Source organism: Bombina bombina, chromosome 10 (assembly GCF_027579735.1).
Source record: "Bombina bombina isolate aBomBom1 chromosome 10, aBomBom1.pri, whole genome shotgun sequence".
NCBI lineage: Eukaryota > Metazoa > Chordata > Amphibia > Anura > Bombinatoridae > Bombina > Bombina bombina.
This window is the reverse complement of record NC_069508.1, coordinates 137,209,045-137,222,732: the sequence shown is the minus strand read 5'-3', so window position 1 is coordinate 137,222,732 and position 13,688 is coordinate 137,209,045.

Genomic DNA, 13,688 nt, shown 5'->3' with positions numbered 1-13,688 from the left:
CTTTGCATAAATGTTTTGTAGATGCTCCATTTATATAGTGTTTTTGTAAAAATGTATAGTTTTGCTTTTTTTTTTAATAACGTTGTGCTGATTTTCAGACTTCTAACCAAGCCCCACAGTGTCAGGATTTACGTGGCGAAAATGTTGAAATCTTACTCCATTTTTACCTCGCCATAAAAGACAGCCATTGCATGCCTTGCCCTGAGTATGGGAGCAGCGTAACTCCCGAAAATGCCTGCAAAAATAAACACCTAACGCATGCGCAATGTCTATCTACCTGTCAACCGCAATCCCCCACCACAATAACTAATAAAGTGTATTAACCCCTATATCCGCCATCAAACCCACACCGCAAGTAATAACTAAATTATTAACCCCTAAATCGCAAACTACCTATTAAAACTATTAACCCTTAATCCGCCATTAACCCACAACACAATAAACCCATTAAAACTATTAACCCCTAATCCTCCATTAACCCACAACGCAATAAACCTATTAAAGTATTAAACCCTAAACTGCCAAACTCCCACAACGCAATAAACCTATTAAAGTATTAACCCCTAAACCGCCAAATCCCACAACGCAATAAACCTAACCCTCCCCTAACATAACCTCCCCTAACCTAACACCCCCTAAATGAACCCAAATTACCTAATTTGCAAAATACTAAAGTTACTATTAAATTAACAAAACCTAACACTACTTTAAAAATACAAATAAATTAAGTATAAATTAAAGGGACAGTCTAATCAAAATTCTGGAGTAGACTGTCCCTTTAAGCTACAATTACAGAAAATAAAAAAATCTAAGATTACAGAAAATAATAAAGAAAATTACCAAATTTTACAAAAATTATACCTAATCCCTATGAAAATAAAAAAGTCCACCAAAATAATCCCCCCTAATCTAATAAACTACCAGTAGCCCTTAAAAGAGCTTTTTGCCCCAAGATAATCAGCTCTTTTTCAAGAAAATACACAACCCCCCTAACAGTAAAACCTCCCACCCACCAAACCCCCCCAAATAAAATAACCTAACACTAAAGACCCTAAACTACCCATTGCCTTGAAAAGCTCTTTTACTGCACACCCTATCTAAATAAAAAAAAAAAAATCCCTTAAAAAAACACTAAGTATAACCCCCAAGTGGTCCTCATCTGTCCTGAAGTCCGGCGGAGAAGGTCCTGTTCAAGGCGGTAAAGTCTTCTTCCAAGTGGTGACCTCTTCTTTCTTCTTCCACGAAACCAGCCGGCGTGGAGCGGAGGGTGGAGCTGAAGACCAATGAACGTAGAGCTGAAGACCCGCGACCATGGAACTGAAGACCGGCGAGCCTGGAACTAAAGACCGGCGACCGCGGAGCCATGGAGCGTGGAGGATCCTCTTCATACGATCTCCGACGTACACTGAGTAGGAATTCAAGGTACGTGATTAAAAATGGCGTCCCTTGAATTCCTATTGGCTGATTTGAGCCTTCAAATTCAAATCAGCCAATAGGATGAGAGCTACTGAAATCCTATTGGCTGTTCAAATCAGCCAATAGGATAAGTGCTACTGAAATTCTATTGGCTATTCAAATCAGTTTATTAGTTTAGAATAGGGGGTGTTTTTATTTTGGGGGGCTTTTTTATTTTCATAGGGATTAGGTATAATTTTTGTAAAATTTGGTAATTTTCTGTATTATTTTCTTATTTATTGTAATCGTAGATTTTTTTAATTTTCTCTAATTGTAGCTTAAAGGGTCAGTCTACTCCAGAATTTTGATTAGACTGTCCCTTTAATTTATACTTAGTTTATTTGTATTTTTAAAGTAGTGTTAGGTTTTTTTAATTTAATAGTAACTTTAGTATTTTGTAAATTAGGTAATTTGGGTTCATTTAGGGGGTGTTAGGTTAGGGGGTTAGGTTAGGGGGGGTTAGGGGTTAATACTTTAATAGGTTTATTGCATTGTGGGCTTTGGCAGTTTAGGGGTTAATACTTTAATAGGTTTATTGTGTTGTGGGTTAATGGCGGATTAGGGGTTAATAGTTTTAATAGGTAGTTTTTCGAGGTTGGGGTTGGCGGATTTAGGGGTTAATAATTTAGTTATTACTTGCTGTGTGGGTTTGATGGCGGATATAGGGGTTAATAGTTTAATTAGGCTTATTGCGTTGTGGGGGCTTTCGGTCTAGGGGTTAATACATTTATTATTAGTAGTTAAAGGGGGGATTGTGGATATAGTGGTTTTTACGTGTCAGGCTTATTTTTGGGAGGTGTGTTAGACTTTTATGGGAGATTTGTTATTTTCTTTACTTTTTTTAGGTGCCGGCAGTTTCTAAGGTGCCGTAAGTCACTGGCGACTCCAGAAATTTGTATCCAGAAATCGCTAGTTTATCCGACTTACGGCACTTTATGAGCTGCCTGCGCCGTATATGTAATAGGCTGATGTGCAAGGTGAAATTTCGGGTGGCGCGGGTTGCAGCACTTGCGCTGAAGCCTGCGCCATATATTTAATCCCACCCCAGGCTTAACCAACCCTGCACCAGTCACTTGTTTGGCACAGAAAGGGTTAACAGACCCTTTCCACTTTCACTAATCTAAGATTAATAAAAGAAAAAGAACAGAGGCATTGTAGGGCACACTTAAGGGGATTATTACTCAAATTGTGTGTGGTGGAGTTTATTCCATGTGTAAATTGAAATTCATTAAAACATAACATTTAGTTACAATTGGTTTAAAATATTGTTTGTGTTGTGGACCATGTCACCATTTAAGCTAAAATTCATCACACGTTATTTACAAAAAAGAAAAAAAGATTATAAAAAAGAAAGAAAAAACACTGTGTACTCTCAAAAACGGAGTGAAACTCCTGTTACCATATTTTAGTAGTCCATATCATATAGTTATGCTGGTAACTATAACTAATGGTAAAATGTATTATAATATACTGGGAGAGGTGCGGGTAAAGGAGACAATTACAAAAGGCCTTTGACAACGCTTATGCGAAACGCACGTTAGGCGTTCACACTGGTGCTCTCACTACTTGTACAATATTAGAAACTCTAGACATAGCTGGTAACTTTAAATAAGTAATATAGTGGTATCTTGTTGGCTCAACTTTTGAGCAGATAGAATTTGATTTAAATGGGAGATGGGGCGGTATTTTGCTGTGGTGTGGTGACTCACATTAATGGGTAGAATTGTGAAACAGGCGACTTATGTATAGCTCTGATTAGAGTCTGAGCCACTGAGCGATTTGTAATTGTCTCCTTTACCCGCACCTCTCCCATTATATTATAATACATTTTACCATTAGTTATAGTTACCAGCATAATATTTAGTTTTGATATGGACTACTAAAATATGGTAACAGGAGTTTCACTCCGTTTTTGAGAGTACACAGTGTTTTTTCTTTCTTTTTTTCATTATAGTGAAATAATCTTTTTTCTTTTTTGTAAATAACGTGTGATGAATTTTAGCTTAAATGGTGGCATGGTCCACAACACAAACAATATTTTAAACCAATTGTAAATAAATGTTATGTTTTAATGAATTTCAATTTACACATGGAATCAACTCCACCACACACAGCTTGAGTAATAATCCACTTAAGTATGCCCTACAATGCCTCTGTTCTTTTTCTCTTATTAAAGGGACACTCGGGTTAAATTAAATTTTCATGATTCAGATACAGCATGTAATTTTAAACAACTTTCCAATTTACTTCCATTAAAAAAATGTGCACAGTCTTTTATATTTACAATTTTTGAGTCACCAGATCCTACTGAGCATGTGCAAGAATTCACAGACTATACGTATTTGTGATTGGCTGATTGCTATCACATGGTACAAGGGGAGTGGAAATATACATAACTTTGAAATTTGTTATAAAAAAAATCTACTACTCATTTGAAGTTAAGACTAAGTGCTATTGCATTGTATTGTTATCTTGCATTTGTTGATTATGCAAATCTAATGTGTTGACTGGTCCTTTAATCTTATCTATACCTGGCATTAGGCACTACCTCCTCCTATACATAGGTTTAATTAGAGAGAGGTTCACGGATTATTACCTCCATTTTTCCCACCTCCCCTTTAGGTGATAAGGGAATTCTAGCACATTCACTAATCTGTCACAGTCTAGCCACTCCTGGCAAGCCTGTAACTTAGTTCAGTGGGTGCAAGGGTTAACAACACTCTTTAGTCTGTCCTAGACTTTTATAAGGCTCCAATGTATATAGATATATCTAAATATATGTAGGTGTATATCTATCTATCTATCTATCTATCTATCTATCTATCTATCTATCTATCTATCTATCTATATATACTGTATATATATATATATATATATATATATATATAAAGTATGTATATATATGTGTGTGTGTGTTTGTATAAGTGTATACATGTGTATTTTTGTGTTTTTATGTGTAAATAATATGTATGTGAGCACAAAATTACATACATACACATAAATACACATGTTTACACTGAAACACACAAATATATATATTTGTGACCCATGGACGTTCAAGTTTTTTAACTTTGGTAACGAATAAACAAGAAGTTTTTATCCGCCATCTGCTTACCGTCTTCCTTTTTTGATCTGCATATCATCAAGCAGCAGTGACGGTCTATGCCCCTGGAGTCCCATACCGGCTGTTTATTGCCACTTTCTAAGCCTTGATTCTACGGACGAGCCTTTGATGCTGATTGGAGCTGAGGGATCACATGCTATATACACCCCTTCCTGTATAATAGGATGCTGGAACTTCTTCCTTCTCACAATTGGAGCTGCAAACAAGCGCTGTGTAAGGGATTGCAGGTGATGATGCTGATGACAACCCGGGCTGGTTGCGGTGAGTGCAGGTCTGATGACCGTTCTTGTTGTGGGACAGCTATGGGGGCCAAATTTGCCCCCTCCTATGCCAACCTTTTCATGGATTGGTGGGAGCTGTCCCACATCTATGGAGATGGAAACCCCCTCAGACATCTGGTCCATTATTATGGACGCTATATTGATGATCTACTTCTTCTCTGTCTGGGCAGTACTTTTTTAAATTGCAATACCATTGGCCTTACATTCACCTCTGAACTACAAAAAGATGATATTATTTTTATTGACATCTTGATATAGGGTAATAGAGAAGGGAAAATGATAACTAATATCTATAGGAAGTCATCAGCAGGCAATGCACTTTTGCACTCCAAGAGCTGTTACCCTCGTCATGTCCCTTTTGCGGTGGCTAAGGGCCAATTCATTAGGGTTAAAAGAAACTGTACCCTTGAGAAAACATTCCTGGAACAATCAATGGAGCTTAGTGATAGGCTAAAAAAGAGGGGTTATCCGGATTATGTTATCCTGAAAGCAGAGAGACAAGTACAAAAGATAAACAGGACTGAAAAGCCTAAAAAATAATAATAAAGTAAGAGCTGTGAGAGTCTCAAAGCAAACACACTAACACAGATGTCAGGTATGATGCAACAAAATAATTTAATAATCAAAATGAAACAATGTGCATAAATAATTGCATCATGCCTGACATCTGTGTTAGTGTGTTTGCTTTGAGACTCTCACAGCTCTTACTTTATTATTATTTTTTAGGCTATATGTGGAAGTGCTGGATAGGGTTTACATTCTTTTTCTACATGCATATTTAATTATTCTCTAAACCTCTGAGCACCTAGGTACTTATCTCAGCATTTGGGGTAGGTGGGTTCTAGATCACAGCCATTACAATCCTATGCTAGCTGGTATATTTAATTAATATATATAAAGACACTTTTGAGACCTTTCCGGTCAAATACCTTGAAACATTTAATACCATTTGCATTCATTTTTAATGTGTTTTGAATATAAATACAATTCCAATGTTCTTAGAAAAAAGTGGACTTTTTATTTAAAATTATATATATATATATATATATCTGTATATACAAATATAGATAGGTATAGATATTTAATTTTCAAAAAATAATCAATTATATATAGAAATATCTATTTTAAAATGAAAAGAACATTTTGTTCTATGTGAAGAACATCAAAATAAAGAGTATTCATAACTACCTTTGACTTTAGCGCAGTTGGTCTAACATGGTGTCAGGTTAACGCGTGAACGATAAGTGTAAGTTTTTTTTTTTTTAACAGAGTGCTCCATTGAAGTCTACGGGGAGAAGAAATGATCCCCTTCGCGATATCCAAAGTCCTAAAGTTAGTGCGTATTGGGTTTCGTGTGCGTTCTTTTTACTTTCAACTTGTAATACACGTGCTAAACTGCCACATTAAGTTTTAGCTTGCCCAAAATCTTTATTTCAAACGATATTAAAGTCCACTTTTAAATATGCCTTGTATATAAATATATCAACTTAGAAAATGTGTTTTATAAAGTGTAACAAACTGTTATTTTGTTCGATAACTCTGCATTGTTTTGCATCTCTGGGGCATATACATTGAAAGTTTCATGAGCATAGTTTATCATATCTCTTATCTTCTCAAGCTTTAAGAAAATATATAAATAAGCTGCTGCACTGATCAAGCAATCACTATGTACCATATTTCAGGGTTAGACTCTGCACCTTGCAGGATGCACTCTAGCCTTTCTGAGTGAGAAAGAAAATAACATAATTTATGTAAGAATTTACCTGATAAATTCATTTCTTTCATATTGGCAAGAGTCCATGAGCTAGTGATGTATGGGATATACAATCCTACCAGGAGGGGCAAAGTTTCCCAAACCTCAAAATGCCTATAAATACACCCCTCACCACACCCACAATTCAGTTTAACGAATAGCCAAGAAGTGGGGTGATAAAGAAAGGAGTAGAAAGCATAAACAAAGGAATTGGAATAATTGTGCTTTATACAAAAAAATCATAACCACCATAAAAAGGGTGGGCCTCATGGACTCTTGCCAATATGAAAGAAATGAATTTATCAGGTAAATTCTTACGTAAATTATGTTTTCTTTCATGTAATTGGCAAGAGTCCATGAGCTAGTGACGTATGGGATAGCAATACCCAAGATGTGTAACGCCACGCAAGAGTCACTAGAGAGGGAGGGATAAAAGACAGCCAATTCCGCTGAAAAAATTAATCCACAACCCAAATCATAAATTTTAATCTTATAATGGAAAAGAAAAAAAACTGAAATTATAAGCAGAAAAATCAAACTAAAACAGCTGCCTGAAGAACTTTTCTACCAAAAACTGCTTCTGAAGAAGAAAATACATCAAAATGGTAGAACTTAGTTAATGTATGCAAATAAGACCAAGTTGCTGCTTTGCAAATCTGATCAACTGTCACTGAAGCTTCATTCTTAAAAGCCCACAAAGTGGAGACTGATCTAGTAGAATGAGCTGTAATTCTCTGAGGCGGGGTCTTACCCGACTCCAAATAAGCTGAATGAATCAAAAGCTTTAACCAAGAAGCCAAGGAAATAGCAGAAGCCTTCTGACCTTTCCTAGGACCCGAAAATTTAACAAATAGACTAGAAGTCTTCCTGAAATCTTTAGTAGATTCAACATAATATTTCAAAGCTCTTACCACATCTAAAGAATGTAAGGATTTTTCCAAAGAATTCTTAGTATTAGGACACAAGGAAGGGACAACAATTTCTCTACTAATGTTGTTAGAATTCACAACCTTAGGTAAAAATTGAAATGAAGTCCGTAAAACCGCCTTATCCTGATGAAAAATCAGAAAAGGAGGTTCCCAAGAAAGAGCAGAAAGCTCAGAAACTCTTCTAGCAGAAGAGATAGCCAAAAGGAACAACACTTTCCAAGAAAATAGTTTAATGTCCAAAGAATGCATAGGCTCAAATGGAGGAGCATGTAACGCGTTCAAAACCAAATTAAGACTCCAAGGATTTAATGACAGGCTTAATACGAACTAAAGCCTGTACAAAACAGTGAATATCAGGAAGTTTAGCAATCTTTCTGTGAAATAAAACAGAAAGAGCAGAGATTTGTCCTTTCAATGAACTTGCAGACAAACCTTTATCCAAACCATCCTGAAGAAACTGTAACATTCTAGGAATTCGAAAAGAATGCCAAGAGAATTTATGAGAAGAACACCATGAAATGTAAGTCTTCCAAACTCGATACTAAATCTTTCTAGAAACAGATTTACGAGCCTGCAACATAGTATTAATCACTGAGTCAAAGAAACCTTTATGACTAAGCACTAAGCGTTCAATTTCCATACCTTCAAATTTAATGATTTGAGATCCTGATGGAAAAATGGACCTTGAGATAGAAGGTCTGGCCTTAGTGGAAGTGGCCATGGTTGGCGACTGGACATCCGAACAAGATCCGCATACCAAAACCTGTGAGCCCATGCTGGAGCCACCAGCAGCACAAATGATTGCTCCATGATGATCTTAGAAATCACTCTTTGAAGAAGAACTAGCAGCGGAAAAATATAGGCAGATTGATAACTCCAAGGAAGTGTCAATGCATCCACTGCTTCTGCCTGAGGATCCCTGGACCTGGAGAGGTACCTGGGAAGTTTCTTGTTTAGATGAGATTCCATCTGATCTATTTCTGGAAGCCCCCACATCTGAACAATTTGAAAAAACACATCTGGGTGAAGAGACCACTCTCCCGGATGTAAAGCTTGACGACTGAGAAAATCTGCTTCCCAATTGTCTATACCTGGGATATGGACCGCAGAAATTAGACAGGAGCTGGATTCTGCCCAAACAAGTATCCGGGATACTTCTTTCATAGCCTGAGGACTATACGATGGTGGTCTAACCACCAAGTCAGAGATAGTCAAATATTGGGATTTAAGGATATTAATTGTGATATCCTTGTATAATCCCTGCACCATTGGTTCAGCATACAAAGCTGAAGAGGTCTCATGTGAAAACGAGCAAAAGGGATCGCGTCCGATGCTGCAGTCATGAGACCTAAAACCTCCATGCACATAGCTACTGAAGGGAATGACTGAGACTAAAGGTTCCGACAGGCTGCAACCAATTTCAGACGTCTCTTGTCTGTTAGAGACAAAGTCATGGATACTGAATCTATTTGGAAACCTAAAAAGGTTACCCTTGTCTGAGGAATCAAAGAACTTTTTGGTAAATTGATCCTCCAACCATGTCTTTGAAGAAACACCACTAGTTGATTCGTGTGAGATTCTGCAGAACGTAAAGACTGAGCAAGTACCAAGATATCGTCCAAATAAGGAAACACTGCAATACCCCGCTCTCAGATTACAGAGAGTAGGTTACCGAGCACCTTTGAAAAGATCCTTGGAGCTGTCGCAAAAGGAAGAGCAACAAATTGGTAATGCTTGTCTAGAAAAGAGAATCTCAGGAACTGATAGTAATCTGGATGAATCGGAATATGAAGATATGCATCCTGTAAGTCTATTGTGGACATATAATGCCCTTGCTGAACAAAAGGCAGAATAGTCCTTATAGTCACCATTTTGAATGTTGGTATTCTTACATAAAGATTCAAGACTTTTAGATCCAGAACTGGTCTGAATTAATTTTCTTTCTTTGGGACAATGAACAGATTTGAATAAAACCCCAGACCCTGTTCCTGAAAAGGAACCGGCACGATTACCCCAGATAACTCCAGCTCTGAAACACACTTCAGGAAAGCCTGCATTTTCTCTGGGTTCAGTGGAATGCGTGAGAGAAAGAAACTTCTCACAGGCGGTCTTACTCTGAAACCTATTTTGTACCCCTGAGAGACAATGTTCTGAATCCAATGATTTTGGACTGAATCTATCCAAACATCCTTGAAAAATCTTAATCTGCCCTCTGCCAACTGAGCTGGAATGAGGGCTGCACCTTCATGTGGACTTGGGGACTGGTTTAGATATCTTAAATGGCTTGGATTTATTCCAGATTGAGGAAGGCTTCCAATTGGAGACAGATTCCTTAGGGGAAGGACTGGGTTTCTGTTCCTTATTTTGTCGAAAGGAACGAAAACAGTTAGAAGCTTTAAATTTACCCTTAGATTTTTTATCCTGAGGCAAAAAAGCTCCCTTCCCCCCAGTGACAGTTGAAATTATAGAATCCAACTGAGAACCAAATAATTTATTACCTTGGAAAGAAAGAGATAGCAATGTTGATTTAGAAGTCATATCAGCATTCCAAGATTTAAGCCATAAAGCTCTTCTAGCTAAAATAGCTAAAAACATATATCTAACATCAATTCTGATTATATAAAAAATGGCATCACAAATTAAATTATTAGCATGTTGAATTAATTTAACAATGCTATACACATTAAGATCTGATACTTGTTGCGGTAAAGTTTCCGACCAAAAAGTTGAGGCAGCTGCAACATCAGCCAAAGAAATAGCAGGCCTAAGAAGATGGCCTGAACATAAATAAGCTTTCCTTAGATAAGATTCAAGCTTCCTATCTAAAGGATCTTTAAAAGAAGTACTATATTCCGTAGGAATAGTAGTACGTTTAGCAAGAGTAGAGATGGCCCCATCAACTTTGGGGATCTTTTCCCAAAACTCCAATCTATCAGTAGGCAAAGGATACAATTTTTTAAACCTTGAAGAAGGAGTAAAAGAAGTACCCAATATATTCCATTCCTTAGAAATCATATCTGAAATAGCATCAGGAACTGGAAAAACCTCTGGAATAACCACATGAGGTTTATAAACAGAATTTAAACGTTTACTAGTTTTAGTAAGAGGACTAGTCTCCTCCATATCTAATGCAATCAACACTTTTTTTTAATAAAGAACTAATATACTCCATTTTAAATAAATGACGATTTGTCAGTGTCAATATCTGAGGCAGGATCCTCTGAATCAGACAGATCCTCATCAGAGATAGATAAATCAGTATGTTGTCAGTCATTAAAAAATTCATCAACTCTATGAGAAGTTTTAAAAGACCTTTTACGTTTATTAGAAGGCGGAATTGCAGACAAAGCCTTCTGAATGGAATCAGAAATAAATTCTCTTAAATTCACGGGAATATCCTGAGCATTAGATGCTGATGGACCAGCAACATGTAATGAACTACTACTGATGGAAACATTCTCTGTATGTAAAAGTTTATCATGACAACTATTACAAACCACAGCTGGAGGAACAGTTACCACAAGTTTACAACAAATGCACTTAGCTTTGGTAGAACTGATATCAGGCAGCAGGATTCCAGTAGTAGATTCTGAGACAGGATCAGATTGAGACATCTTGCAGTATGTACAAGAAAAAACAACATATAAAGCAAAATGATCAATTTCCTTATATGACAGCTTCAGGAATGGGAAAAAATGCAAACAGAATAGGCCTCTGACATAGAAAAAAAGACCAGAGGCAAAAGGAATGAGGTCTTAAATAATGCAAAAATGTTTGGCGCCAAGTATGATGCACCACAAACTGAAACATTTTTTGGCACCAAAACCGTCCGGAACGAAACTCGAGCATCATAGATGACGCAACCTCGTGAAAAGACTCGGCGCCAACTAAGACGGCGGAAATGATGAATTTGCGTCCACAAACGTAATTTTCGTGCCAAAAAAGTCTTGCGCCAAGAATGACGCAATAAATTATAGCATTTTGCGCTCTTGCGAGACTAATACATCCCGCAATTTAGAAAGAATCAATTTAAAAACCTCAGGTAAGATTTTTTTTTTTATATATATAGCATTTCCCAGATATGAAACTGACAGTCTGCAAAAAGGAAATATACTGATAAACCTGAATCATGGCAAATATAAGTACAAACATATATTTAGAACTTCATATATAAAGTGCCAAACCATAGCTGAGAGTGTTTTAAGTAAATGAAACATACTTACCAAAAGACACCCATCCACATATAGCAGTGCAGATAGCCAAACCAGTACTGAAACGAGAATCAGTAGAGGTAATGGTATATAAGAGTATATCGTCGATCTAAAAAGGGAGGTAGGAGATGAATCTCTACGACCGATAACAGAGAACCTATGAAATAGATCCCTGTTAGGAAGACCATTGTATTCAATAGGTGATACTCCCTTCACATCCCTCTGACATTCACTGTACTCTGAGAGGAACCGGGCTTCAACATGCTGAGAAGCGCATATCAACGTAGAAATCTAGCACAAACTTACTTCACCACCTCCATAGGAGGCAAAGTTTGTAAAACTGAATTGTGGGTGTGGTGAGAGGTGTATTTATAGGCATTTTGAGGTTTGGGAAACTTTGCCCCTCTTGGTAGGATTGTATATCCCATACGTCACTAGCTCATGGACTCTTGCCAATTACATGAAAGAAATACAAATTTTAGAGATAAATTTCAGAAAAACAGAGCAAATAAATATACATCACAATGTTTTTTTACTATGCATATTTAAACATTTTAGGTTGGATTCCAATCTTATTGAACATGTTCAAAGGTTTTTTTTTTTTCTTCGGCTCCTGTTATAACTATTTCAACATCAGAGCAATTACAATGTTAGAGATAAAACTATTTCATATTGGAAAAATATCTGATCAGATATTGGAAAATTCACCCATAAGATGCATGAACTACATCAACTTTGGTGATTCTAAATGGTAAAACGACATGCTTGTGATTATTCCAAGTTTCTATCGTTACACATGCAATACACTCTAAAATGGCCACAGACACCATTTTAGATGTTTATATGAATATCCAGTATGGTCATTATACCAATATTTATTGCTATTGTATAGTGCATCTTTAGTGGGTGGGTTAGAAATGTACATATGTATTTAATAGACATATACTCGATATCCCATACAGCTAACAAGATCTATAGGAAATATAAGAAAACAATAATCAAAACTGCAACCTCTAGAAATGGAGTTTGGCAAACCTGTTCTTAAAATATGTATTTTTATTTCCTACTCAAACTTTTGTGGTTGTAAGTTACAGTAAATATATCTTCTTAAACTGGATTTCTATTGTCAATCACATCTTCATGATTTAACCGTTTGCTGTTCTGTATTGTTTATTGGAAACCAAGATGGTTTGCACAGATTTTTACAGAAAACAGAAGTCTCGAGAGTTTTGTCAATAATTAAAAACAAATCAAACATTTTAAGTTTAAAAACATCACTGAGCAAAACATGCCAACCCAGTATACCCATCATATACAGATGGCATTCAGATTCTTTAACACTTTTCAGAAACACCAGACTACCCTCAGCGGTGTCACCAGGGGCCAATCCCACCAATGACACACCTGGTCACACCCACAACACACCCAGTCTTGCCATTTCATCAAGGCCTCCTAGAAGTGACCCCATGAAAAAAATTTTAGGGACACCACTGTGTACCCTATTGAAAAACACACACATGGACCCAATTAACCCATTTTGGTCTCAAGTGATCGACAGTTACTATTGGTTACAAATGGTACCATTGTAGGGAAATGGAGATTGAATGTTTTGTGTGTTATCTACTTTGGCTGTGTTTGACTCAGAAAGATTGTGATTGGTTAGATAAAAAAATATAAACCAAACCAAAATCTGATCGTCTTTTTTATAGAAGTGTGGAATTGACTCATTTATTGGGAATTATTTTTTAATTTTATATCCATTTAAATTGAAAAAACAACCTAGTTTCCCAAATGCACTTAAAAAGAGATGATCAGAAAAAAAATGACAATTTGAGTTTCCTTCATTACAAAAATACTCCAGTCAGTTGGGGCTAAAATAAGAGAAAACTAAAACTGTGTTCCCTGAGATAATGAAATATAATTAACATCTCTAAA